Raw genomic sequence first — 11,925 nt, 5'->3', positions numbered from 1 at the left:
GAAAACAACATTTTGGACCTTCTAACCTTGGTAAGTAGACTTTTAACATTATTCACAATCAGCTTTAAATACCTAGTAAACAGCATCAGTGTCAGTTGGACTGCGCGGTTGTGATCGTACACATCCTGAACAGACAGTCTAATTATTTACAGACATTTTCAGCCTTTTACTAAAATGTTATTAACATTACGGCAATATGCATACAGCTGAATCTGTACTCTATTTAATCGGCCTTCAGGGTGAGTACCCGCTGATGATGCAGACTACATCACCATAATGGCTTCAGTTATGGACCCCCCACCTTGTGGCTGCTCAGCGTCAGTGTTTATTTTTTAATCAGTTACCCCAGTACACAATGCTTAAAAGCTGAAGGTAATCCATATCTACAGTCAACAGTCATGTAAATGTATGAGTTTTTTAACCTGTAAATGGATCATTATTTACACGTTAAGCCAGAGATATGACGAAAGATAGTGATAACATCAGACCAGACACGGAACGACCATCAACATCTACACATAATCAACAGACCACACCCCAAAATACAAATCAACCGGCCAATACTTTTTTATACAAACATTAATCCACAGATGCAAGGTTTGTTAACCAAGATTAGTAGCCCCCATTTTTCACATGATCTAGTTGACTCTCCTCCAAGCTCTCTGATGCAAACTCATTGCAACAATGGTGATGATAGAGTTATAGAACGTAATGCGTTTGACAACATTGAATAATGACTGTTGATACATTTCCAAAATACTGTTGAAGTTGGGGATTTTGGCCCATTCGATGCACTCATTATGGCAGGCTTGAATACTTTGATTATTAGAGCATCAGACTTTGTAAATGGGCCTGATGATCATCTGCAGTTTGAGTTGATTGATGAATGTCTGATATCCTCCGTACACGTGACCATGAGAGCAGATTAATATAATGAACGCAGGTGTTAGAAATTGGCGGTTTCGTATAGCGGTCAAATAATGTAGAACCCGTATCAAATCGAGGGAGAAGTTCGCTCAAGTTGTAGATGTATTGATTATATAAGTTAGTGAATTGTTATAAGCTGTTGTAACCAATGAAACAAAATATTAAATGTTTGTAATATGAGCTGAACCTGAAGGAGCAAATAGGAGAATAGGAAACCCTGTTCAAGCGGTTGCCGGGGAGAGAAAGATTTAGTATGTCTGTCTTTTGAGAAACAGGACACAGGTTAGAGACACACACACATAGTCTGACAGGCCAGACAGAAACCAGGAGGGGACAAGAAGATGTTTGCGTTTATCCTTATAAGGAATAGAACTGGAACTGGAACAATAGCACACTTGTTTTGTGAATTTAACGACTCTATCTTTTGGGCGTAGTAGAAGTATAAAATGATCTGTTGAATGTTGATCCTTAGACATTGTGCGGCGACATGGGTCTCCAGAAGCTTCTGTAATAAATGGACATATGATACGGTAATTGACCTGACTCCTAGTGTTTTATTCTCCTTTCCAACAAACCAATTCGGGGAAGTGTTAGACTTCAACAAAGTTTGTTGGAAAATTACAGCACAGATGTCATTCGGTGAACGTTCTATCTTCTTCTCATTGTAATGCTGGTTACAAACTGATATATATATTGAAGGCGTTTCTAACTAGCAAAGACCATGTTTTTAGAAGTCAACCCCCCATGCCATATGGCCATCGTAAACATTCCTACAGAGAGATGAACAGAGAGGTTTCTGTTACAGAGAGATAATCTAAACAGAGGTTTCTGTTGTTCTCATCATCTAGACACATGCACCTTCAATGAAACGTACATTCATATGGGAATTATCAATGCTCAGATTCCACACAGGTTTGGTAATTTACTTCAATGTGTTATGCAGAGTAATGCCACGGTTATGATTGATGAATCACAAGAGCTGGTGGTACAAATTGTCAACAACCGCAAGGGTGTTGCCCCCAGCGTAATGCTCAAACACTATTGATAGATCAGATTATCAATAAAAAAAGAAGGCATTTATATGTGGTGTTGAATAATGATTCTACATGTTTTTTCCGTTTGTTTGTTGGGTATGTTGAATTCACAGTACACATATGCTGAGGCCCTGGTTAGTGGTCGTGAGCTACATACGGGAGCTGGTTTAGCATTAGATGATTGTGTGACATTCACAGATATTGTTCGGTTTGAATAAATTAAAAGGTGTAAAATTGTTGTCTTTCATTGAACACAGGATGGTCACTTTACCAGGTTTGAAAACAGTGAGGACACCCACCCTAGAACAGTCTTTATGTATTTACACAATAACCATTTCTATGGTATCATGAATCTGAAGGGTTTTCTGGGTGTGTCATGTGTTTGTAAGTGGTGGTATACAGGTTTCAACAACCATGGAGATCATGGCTGTAAACATAGCTTTAGTGTCTGTCTTCATGAAGATTGTCAAACCCAACCCCATAACACAACGCAGTGCCTGGACTGTAAGTGGATTAGTTATTCTGACTTTTGTTATAGACCGCATAAAAGCTCCACAAAGGTGTGGTTCGTTGGGTTAGCAGTTGTGACCAGAAGAAATACTGTGTCCATTGCGGCTGTCATTACAACGTTAGTATTACCAACTATAGTGCACGGCTAACATGAGTCCCAATTGTAACGTGGAGCTGACAGTTGTTATTTTATGGTTTTGAGAAAATTGACAATCCTGTGAATGGTATACACACTGCAAATTTTGTGTGCGCAATAAGCTTTTATAACGAGACATGGTGTCCGGCCGTAGTTGGTTTAGATGGTTCTTGATGCAGTACCTTGCTAACAATGGTATTGACATGACACCTATTGCTAATGGTAGCAAGCTCATGATTTTTACAGACAGCACATTCAATCAGAGATACATTGATAGTCATTGCTTCCTACCAATGAAGCTGGCGGCCTTGCCACATGCTATGTGTTTTAAGCACTCGAAAAAAGGCTACTTTCCTTACAAGATTAACATCAAGGAGAATGAGAACTATGTTGGCTCCCATCCGGAATCACAATACTACGGTGTGAATACCATGATGGCTAAAGGAAAAGATGAGTTTTTGCAATGGTACAAAACTGTTTCCGCAAACACCTTGGTCATGCATGAAAAGGATGAAATAAAGGCTAAATGATGTAGTCATCTTGAGAGAGGGTTTTATGCGCTACAGACTTGAGATCCTGGAGTGTGGTAGTGTTGACCCATTCTGGTCAATTACGATTGCTTCGGCTTGCATGAAAGTCTTTTGCAACAGATTCCTCACCAAGGACACAATTGCATTGGTCCCCTCAGACAACTACAATCGTTGTCAGAAGACATTCTCAAACAGCTCAATCCAATGGCTTGAATATGTGGCCTCTGATGAGGATATATTGATACAGCACGCCCTGAACCAGGGTGAAATAAAAATCGGTAAGCTGTTTGGTGTTCAACAAATGGTGTTCGGCAGATCTAAAACCCTGGTGTGTTGCAACAGATGGCCTACAACCGGTGGTTGTTAACCTTTCATGTTTTATGGGTTTAATGGGATCATCGGTGATGATCATTCAGTCTTGCCTGAGCAAACTTACATACACAATTCAAAACATGGAGGATTGTGCTGCGATCAATGTTTTGGGTGAAACACCGGTGAAAGCTAACATCTTAAACACAGCTCAGCGATTTGGTAAGAAATTACAAATGGACCGCAGAGATGCAATCAACATGCCAGCCCTGAAGAAACCGATGCAGAGTTTAACCCAAATCCACCAACTACACCAGGATATGTTGGCACAGGAATACATTTTCAACCCAGAGCTACCGGAGGTGGCAGTTTGTGTGTTTAAGGCTGGTGTGACTGATCAAATTATTTTTAATGCCGGATTATGGGGCACCTTTCGAAAAGTGTTTTATTTAGGGCCGAAACAAGGCCCACATAATACAGTAGATGTACTGTTTAAAGTTTTTGAGGGGCTGAAAGAGTATGACTCTGTTAGATTGGAACTATTTCCGGAAAATGTCAGCTGGGTCGATTGTGACTGCAAACAGTTCGACTGACGTAAGACCCTGAAGCCCCACCTTACGTTAACACCATTCTCAACACAGCATAAAAACAAACAGACTGCCAGTGACTATCAAGCAGTCGGAAGAATTTACGAAACAAGTCTCAAGATTACAACCAAGCAGTGATTGAAGAACCCAAGGCGGAGGACTGGCTGTGTGACGCCTGGGATGACAACGCTGAAGCCTTCTACGGAACCCCTGACACCGACAGCTCGATTCCACCGGCATACCCAGCAAGAAACTACCACTGGATTGACCGGATTGATGATCAGCTAGGTCCTCTTAATCTGTCATACATTTCAAATGCTAACAAGAGTTATCATAAAATGGACAAAGACCTGGTACCAAAAGTTTTAAAGATCATCAAAGCAGAATCATCGAAGTATGATTCTGGAAAACGTTGTTGGGGCTATTCTACACAAAGCATGCATCGGATGTGGAGTGGACCACCTGAGCCAGACAAGACATTCTTGTCTTGAACCGGATATCACCCACGCCAACTGCCTGCGGGTAAACTCATGCCCCTGCCTATACCACACAGGCCATGGTCCCACATCGCCATGGACTTTGTCACAGACCTCCCAGACTCAGCCGGTTACACCACCATTCTTGTCGTCATCGACCGGTTTTCCAAGATGTGCCGACTTATTCCTTTGCCTCATCTACCCACTGCCATGAAATTAGCTGAGTGTGTCTTTCAGCACGTCTTCCGACAATTTGGGATCCCTGAGGATATAGTGTCTGATCAGGGCCCCCAATTCATCTCCAGGGTGTGGAAGGCCTTCTGTGCTCGGCTGGGGGTCTCAGTCAGCCTGTCTTCCGGATATCACCCCCATCGAACGGGTAAACGGAGAGGCTCAATCAGGAGATCTGGAAATACCTCTGACAGCATTGTGAACAACAGCCAAGTGACTGGTCTCGTTTCCTCCCATGGGTGGAATACGCCCAGAACTCCCTCATGCACTCTTCCCTCCAGCTTATGCCCTTCCAATGTGTCCTTGGTTATCAACCACCACTATTCCCTTGGGAGACGGAGCCCGGCCAGGTGCCCGCGATCGACGACTGGTTTCAGCGCAGTGAGCGGGTGTGGGAAACCGCACATCAGCACCTTGAGCACCTAGTAACCCTATTGCCCACGTCGTAATTCCGTTCAGCTGGAGTGAGTTTCTTAGAAAAGAAGGCGTAGGGACGGAGCTTGGGTGGAGTGCCCGACCGCTGGGAAAGGACGGCGCCCACCCCCACCTGTGAGGCTTCTACCTCTAGGACGAATGGGAGAGAAGGATCAGGCTGACACAGGATGGGGGCCGATGTAAAGAGTTTCTTGAGGCTTTCGAAAGCTGAGAGAGCTGAGCTAGCGTCCTTGTCTTTTGGCTGGTGAGGGCGGTGAGTGGGGCTGCAGTGGAGCTGTAGTTCCGGATGAATCGCCGGACAAAATTTGCAAAGCCAAGAAATCGTTGCAGCTCCTTTACTGTCTTAGGCTGAGGCCAGTGGAGCACCACTGTAACATTGTCGGCATCCATGCTTACCCCTCCAGGGGTCAGAACAAAGCCTAGGAAGTTGACGGTGGTGACATGAAAGGCACTCTTCTCTGCCTTAGCGTGAAGATGATGCTCGTGTAAGCGCTGTAGCACCTGTCGTACATGGGAGACGTGTTCGTTGAAGGAGTGAGAATAGATCAGGATGTCATCAATGTAGACAATGAGGAACCTGTCGATCATGTCACGGAAGATCTCATTCATGAACGACTGGAAGACGGCTGGTGCGTTTGTGAGTCCATAAGGCATCACTAGGTATTCGTAGTGTCCTCTGTGGGTGATGAAAGCGGTCTTCCATTCATCTCCCTCACGGACGCGGACAAGCTTGTAAGCACTCCTCAAGTCGAGCTTTGTATAGATCCGGGCTCTGCCCACCTGTTCAAGGGCAGCCGGTATCAGTGGGAGAGGAATTTAACCGTGATGTGGTTTAGGCCTCTGTAATCAATGCAGGGGCGGAGACCGCCGTCTTTCTTCCCCACAAAGAAAAAGCTTGATGATGCTGGAGAGGTTGACGGACGTATGGAACCCGACTGGAGAGCCTCATCAATGTATTTGTTCATAGCTTCCGTCTCAGGCAGGGAGAGAGGATATATGCGTCCCCTTGGAGGTGACGCACCAGGGAAAAGGTTGATTGCGCAGTCCCAGGGTCGATGGGGAGGTAGAGTGGATGCTTTCTCCTTACTGAAGACAGACAGGTAGTCGTGATATTCAGGAGGAGCCGGTTGAGTGTATGTAGCCTCCTCGACGGAAGTGGCTCGAATCGGTAGGCTGAGGCAATTAGCAGAACAGGCAGGGCCCCAGGAAAGCAGTTCCCCTATCTTCCAGGAAATGAGCGGATCGTGCAGGCAGAGCCAGGGGTAGCCTAGCACCAGGGGATCCCGGGGAGACGTTATGACGAGGAATTGGATGGTTTCAAAGTGAATAGCCCCGACTTGAAGTAGGAGGTCGGCTGTTTGGTGTGTCACGAACCCTGAGCCCAGGGGCTGACCATCAAGGGAGTTAATACAGAGAGGAGGGTTGACAGGGGTTAGTACGACGCCTAGTTGGTGATTGTGGGGCTCGTCTTGACGTGGAGGTCAACTGGGACACCGGCTGAGAAGGTGAGTGGAGTCCCCGCAATAAAGGCACAGGGCCTCCCGGATGCATCTTTGTTTCTCAGCGGTAGTGAGTGGGGCTCGGATGAGCTGGTTGGGTTCGGGACTGACTGAGGAAGCAGGTGGAACGGTGGGTCGAGGTTCGCCACGGGACTGGGAGCTGCTGCTCTTATTGTGATCCCGGATGAGGTTGTCAATGGAGATGGACATACCAATTAACTGGTTACGGTCAGTAGTATCCCCTCTGCAGGCAAGTTCCGTTTGAAGGTCTCGGTTCAGGCCCCTGCGGTAGACTGTAAGTAGAGCCGGTTCGCTCCATCCGCTTCCAGCGGCCAGGGTGCAAAAGTCGAGAGCGTACTCGGAAGCTGGGCGACAGCCTTGAGTGATGTCGCAGAGAAGGTCCCCCACCGGTCTACTAGACACTGAGTGGTCAAACACCTCCTTGAAGAAGGAGGTGAACCGGGTGGATGAGGCCAGTTCAGGGGTATTAGCTGCCCAGAGGGAGGCAGCCCAGTCCAGGGCTTTGCCGGTGAGTAGTGAAATTATGAAGTCCTCCTTGTTGGAATGGAAATGGGCAGGATGGTGGTCACATTAGAGGCTGCACTGCATAAGGAATCCCTTACAGTGTCCTGGGGCTCCATTGTATTTCGAGGGCATGGCCACCGAAGAAAGGGAGTGGAGAAGGAGGATGAGGAGTTGGTGCCGACAGGCGTAGGTGACGACAGATCTCCTCCATCCATTCCTCTTGCTACATGAGGCGCACATGGAGTTCCGCTGGATCCATCTTCACATTGAGGTATTCTGTAACGATACCAGACGGAGGCAGGTGTTGTGGCTCCAGTTGCGGTGTGCACCACTCTGATTGACAACGGGGAACAGTAGAAACGTGGTCAGACGTACAGGCTGGGGTCATACACAGGCAGGTCTCCAGGTCACAGGCAGGCAGAAGGTCAAAGTACTGTAATCCAACAGACGGGCAAAAGCACAGATAAGGACTATACTGGGAATCAGAGTCAAAATGTAGATCGGGCAGGAGCAGGTCTGTACACAAAATCCAAAACTGTAGCAATCCAAAAAAGAGGGCTTAGTAAAGATGCAGCGAACTAACAATCAATACCTCACAGTCAGAAGGCTGGGAGTGGAAGAACTAAATACTGGGAGAAAACAAACGAAACAGGTAAGTGACACAGGTGATCAGTATTCTGGTGATTGTGAGGCGGGAAGAGTGATGCGTTCATGTGGTGTGGAAGGTTGCGGTCTAGGAGGTGCGCCGGTTCCCGGTGAGAAATGACGTGAACAGGGCACAGACCTTACACATAGATGTATTAAGCAAATACGCATGGATTCGCGTGCTGAGAAATAAAAGTGCTATCGAGGTAAAGCGAGCATTTGAAGACATATTAAAAGAAGGAAAAAAAACGCAAAAAGTCCAAATGAACAAGGGGAAAGAGTTTTTTAATTCACGTTTTGAAATGTTAATGAAGAAGTACAACATAAAACATGCTACAGGAAAAGTATCGTTGAGAGATTTAATAAAACAATTAAATCACGAATGTGCAGGTATCTCACAGCTGCCAAAACTCATTGCTATGTTGAGGTTATTCAAGATTTAGTTCACGGATACAACCATAGCTACTATCGGTAGTGAAGAAAAATGTTTGTGAAGAAAAACGTTTGTGAAGAAAATGTTAGATAATTTCTCAAGAACCTACAACATTAACGAGAAATGGTAATCAAAGCTACAAGTTCCAGGTTGGGGATCAAAGGCTCTCAAAAGGCTAAGAAAAAGGGTACACAGATGAATATTTTACAATAACAGAATGCATTCCTCAGGTACCTCCTGTATATAGAATAAAAGATTACGATGGTGATGTGATAGTTGGGAACTTTTATGAACCGGAATTGCTGAAAATAATTGTGGCTAAGGATAAAACTTTGGATGAGAAAGTACAGAAAGGGAAGAAAATGTGTCTTGTGAAATGGCTTGGTTGGCGTGAGAAATTCAACAGCTGGATACCATCGGAACAAGTGCTTGACCTAGAAACTGAATAAAACTCCAGGACTTACAGGATCACGTCATTTACATTGACTGCGATCAACATGGGTGACGGTGGCTTCTACATAACGCTGCCTTGTAGAATTTGTCGAGCCTACTGGAGAATAATTTGAACTTGGTTCAAAATGTTTCTATGATACTTCCTGAAAAAAGTTTTTGCGATAAAGCTTTGTTTTTCAAAGGTTATGTTATTACTGCAATTTTCAATATTAGTGAATGTGTATAAAATATAGGTTTGATTGTTTGATGAAATCAAAGGTTGTAAACGTTGTCCAGCGTAATATAGAATATTTTGAATTTGCAATTATCACATGAATGGCAGGACCCAAGGTTTCCCTGCAGAACTTTGCCCAAAGCATCAGACTGCCTCTGCTGGCTTGCCTTCTTCCCATAGTGCATCTTGGTGCCATTTGTTCTCCAGGTAAGCGACACACACGCACCATCCACATGATGTAAAAGAAAACGTGATTCATCAGACCAGGCCACCTTCTTCCATTGCTCCGTAAACAGTTCTGATGCTCACGTGCCTATTGTAGGCGCTTTCGGCAGTGGACAGGGGTAAGCATGGGCACCCTGACTGGTCTTTGTCTATGCAGCCCCATACACAACAAACTGACATCTTTCTATCAGTACCAGCATTAACTTTTTCAGCAATTTGAGCTTCAGTAGCTCATCTGTTTGATTGGACCACACGGGCCAGCCTTCGCTCCCCACGTGCATCAGTGAGCCTTGGCCACCCATGATGGTGTCGCCGGGTCACCACTCTTCCTTCCTTGGACCACTTTTGATAGGTACTGACCACTGCAGACTGGGAACACCCCACAGGGGCTGCAGTTTTGGAGATGCTCTGACCCAGTCGTCTAGCCATCACCATTTGGCCCTTGTCAAAGTCGCTTAGATCCTTACGCTTGCCCATTTTTCTTGCTTCTAACACATCAACTTTGAGAACAGAATGATCACTTGCTGCCTAATATATCTGACCCACTGAGAGGCGCCATGATAACAAGATTATTCACTTCACCTGTCAGTGGTCATAATGTTATGGCTGATCAGTGTACACCACTTCACATTCAAGGTAAAATAACCACAGGGTACAGCCCTTCCAACAGTCAACACAGAATAATGCAAGTAAACAAATTAACATTTTTGAAAAGGGTATTTAAGGGACATTCCATATACCAAAATTACAAAATTAAGTGGATGTTATTTGTAAAGGGGGAGCGGACATTTTCAAAATAACCATCTATTAGTAGCTACTGTCAAAAAACACTGAGCTGGAGCTGGAGTAGACAGATTTCTTTGTTCACACAGGTGCCCCCAAGAACAGCGATATGCATAAAATTGCTCCTCCGTCTTTGCCTGGCCTGTTGAGGTTATATCCGATTCTGTGAGTAAGGCAATAAGAACATAAATAACTTTAGAATAATAATATGCTCTATCCCGGAGATCTTATTCAAGATGTCACGTTACGATTTGTATTAGCCTACCTTCCCTTCCGTATGAGACACATTCTCCTCCACACTGTTTTCCAAACAGCACTGCTGCCATCTAGTGGATCTAGTGGAAGTGTCTTCAGCTTCCTACTCCATTTTTGGCCTTCCCCACTGCATTTCAAACATTAATTAATTTACACAAAAAAAAACATGTTTTTGGTTTGTTTTATCTTCTGCCAAATCTATTGTGTTATACTTTCCTGCACTGATCTATAATTCCTACAAATTACAGTGTCTCCTTTCAAATGAAACGTAAAATAGTTTTTTGAAAACGGAAAATGACGAACCAAAGGGTGTGCTGTGCTCTACCTTCACCTGATTCTATTTATATCGCTGTCATCTTTGTAGGACCTTTTTGGGGTGCGCTGTCAACAAGCGAACTCTGAATATCAAACATTAAACCACATTTGCGTGGTTAGGCAATTAGATAAGGCCATTTCGTACAGTTTGTATATTCCAATTTCCGGACCAATCTATAACTTATGACGGTAATAAAAAAATGTAAACATACTCAGGGGGCAATGCCTTGACCCGGAGGATTACTCTCAGCGTAGATGCAGTATTTCTGCTATAAATAAAGACTCGATGCTCGTTGTATGATGGAGTCGCCATGTTCTTAAACGCAACAATTCCACTGTCTGTTGACTTTGAACGCCCCGAGGACTTTTTAATCTTTTGTTTTCATATTTTATTCGCTACCAGTGCGGTGATCATCGCTGGTTCCGTGGTGATAGGCATATTTAGCACTAGGTCTCTGCGAATACAGAACCGGTTTATTTTCATGTTAAACACTAGCATCAGTGACACACTGACTGGTTTTTCGGTTTTCTACCTCGGTCTGTTCGACGTTCAAGAAGGCTACCCATCCAGGAATGGGACGTTTTACATTTTGCCTTCATTACTAGGTGTGAATGTGTTAACCTTTTTGTTTGCTCAATTTGACCGATACTTTGCCGTTTGCCACCCCTTCTTTTATAATCGCTTCATCTCTCGTTCGTTTGTCATGACCATTTGTGCGTTTTGTTGGATTTACACATATTCCATATTAACGGTGCAAAACATGGTTCCCACCTCAAAAGCTGCGCAGATCAATGCATTCGGAGTTATGACTTTGCAGATAATAGTTATCACTAAGCTATTGATGACCATAAAATTATACATTATAGCTAGAAACCAGCTAGGGCGTGAGCCGCCAAGCGCTGAGAGAGACAACAAGAAAGAGTCTCTGCGCATTATAGTGTTTGTGGTCATATTCTTTTTGGCCTTGTGGGCGCCTTCCTTTGTCAATATCATAGTTCGACAGCTAACCTACAGTGGACTCAGGTTTAGAAATGAGGCAACGAACCTATTTGCCACCATGGCGAGGTTTAACGCAGTGGTCACACCAGCCCTGTACATCTGGGGCAGCCCAGCGCTACGCAGTGCTGTTTGGAGAACAGTGTGGAGGAGAATGTGTCTCATACGGAAGGGAAGGTTGGCTAATACAAATCGTAACGTGACATCTTGAATAAGATCTCCGGGATAGAGCATATTATTATTCGAAAGTTATTTATGTTCTTATTGCCTGGTTCTACAGACCACATGGTGCTGGTGAGACATGGTGCCTAGTCTTCTGTTTCTCCCTTTAAAAGCTAATTATTTAGCATATAGATAACGATCTAAAAATGATAATTACGATTTTGGTCTCGTAAATTTTGTGTAA

The 11,925-nt window shown here is 44.4% G+C and overlaps 1 long non-coding RNA gene across 1 annotated transcript; it reads right to left on the bottom strand.

Annotated features, from left to right (window-relative positions):
* Positions 1–9,907: 9,907 nt before the first annotated feature.
* On the bottom strand, positions 9,908–10,934 carry LOC109615598. Its single transcript, XR_002196592.2, has 4 exons — positions 10,735–10,934; positions 10,539–10,605; positions 10,218–10,334; positions 9,908–10,115 (listed from the first exon to the last, which is right to left on the bottom strand). It is a non-coding gene; the product is annotated as an uncharacterized LOC109615598 (long non-coding RNA).
* Positions 10,935–11,925: the final 991 nt, after the last annotated feature.

Source organism: Esox lucius, chromosome 13 (genome assembly GCF_011004845.1).
Source record: "Esox lucius isolate fEsoLuc1 chromosome 13, fEsoLuc1.pri, whole genome shotgun sequence".
NCBI classification, from domain to species: Eukaryota; Metazoa; Chordata; class Actinopteri; order Esociformes; family Esocidae; genus Esox; species Esox lucius.
This window is presented reverse-complemented; position numbering and strand designations above follow the sequence as displayed.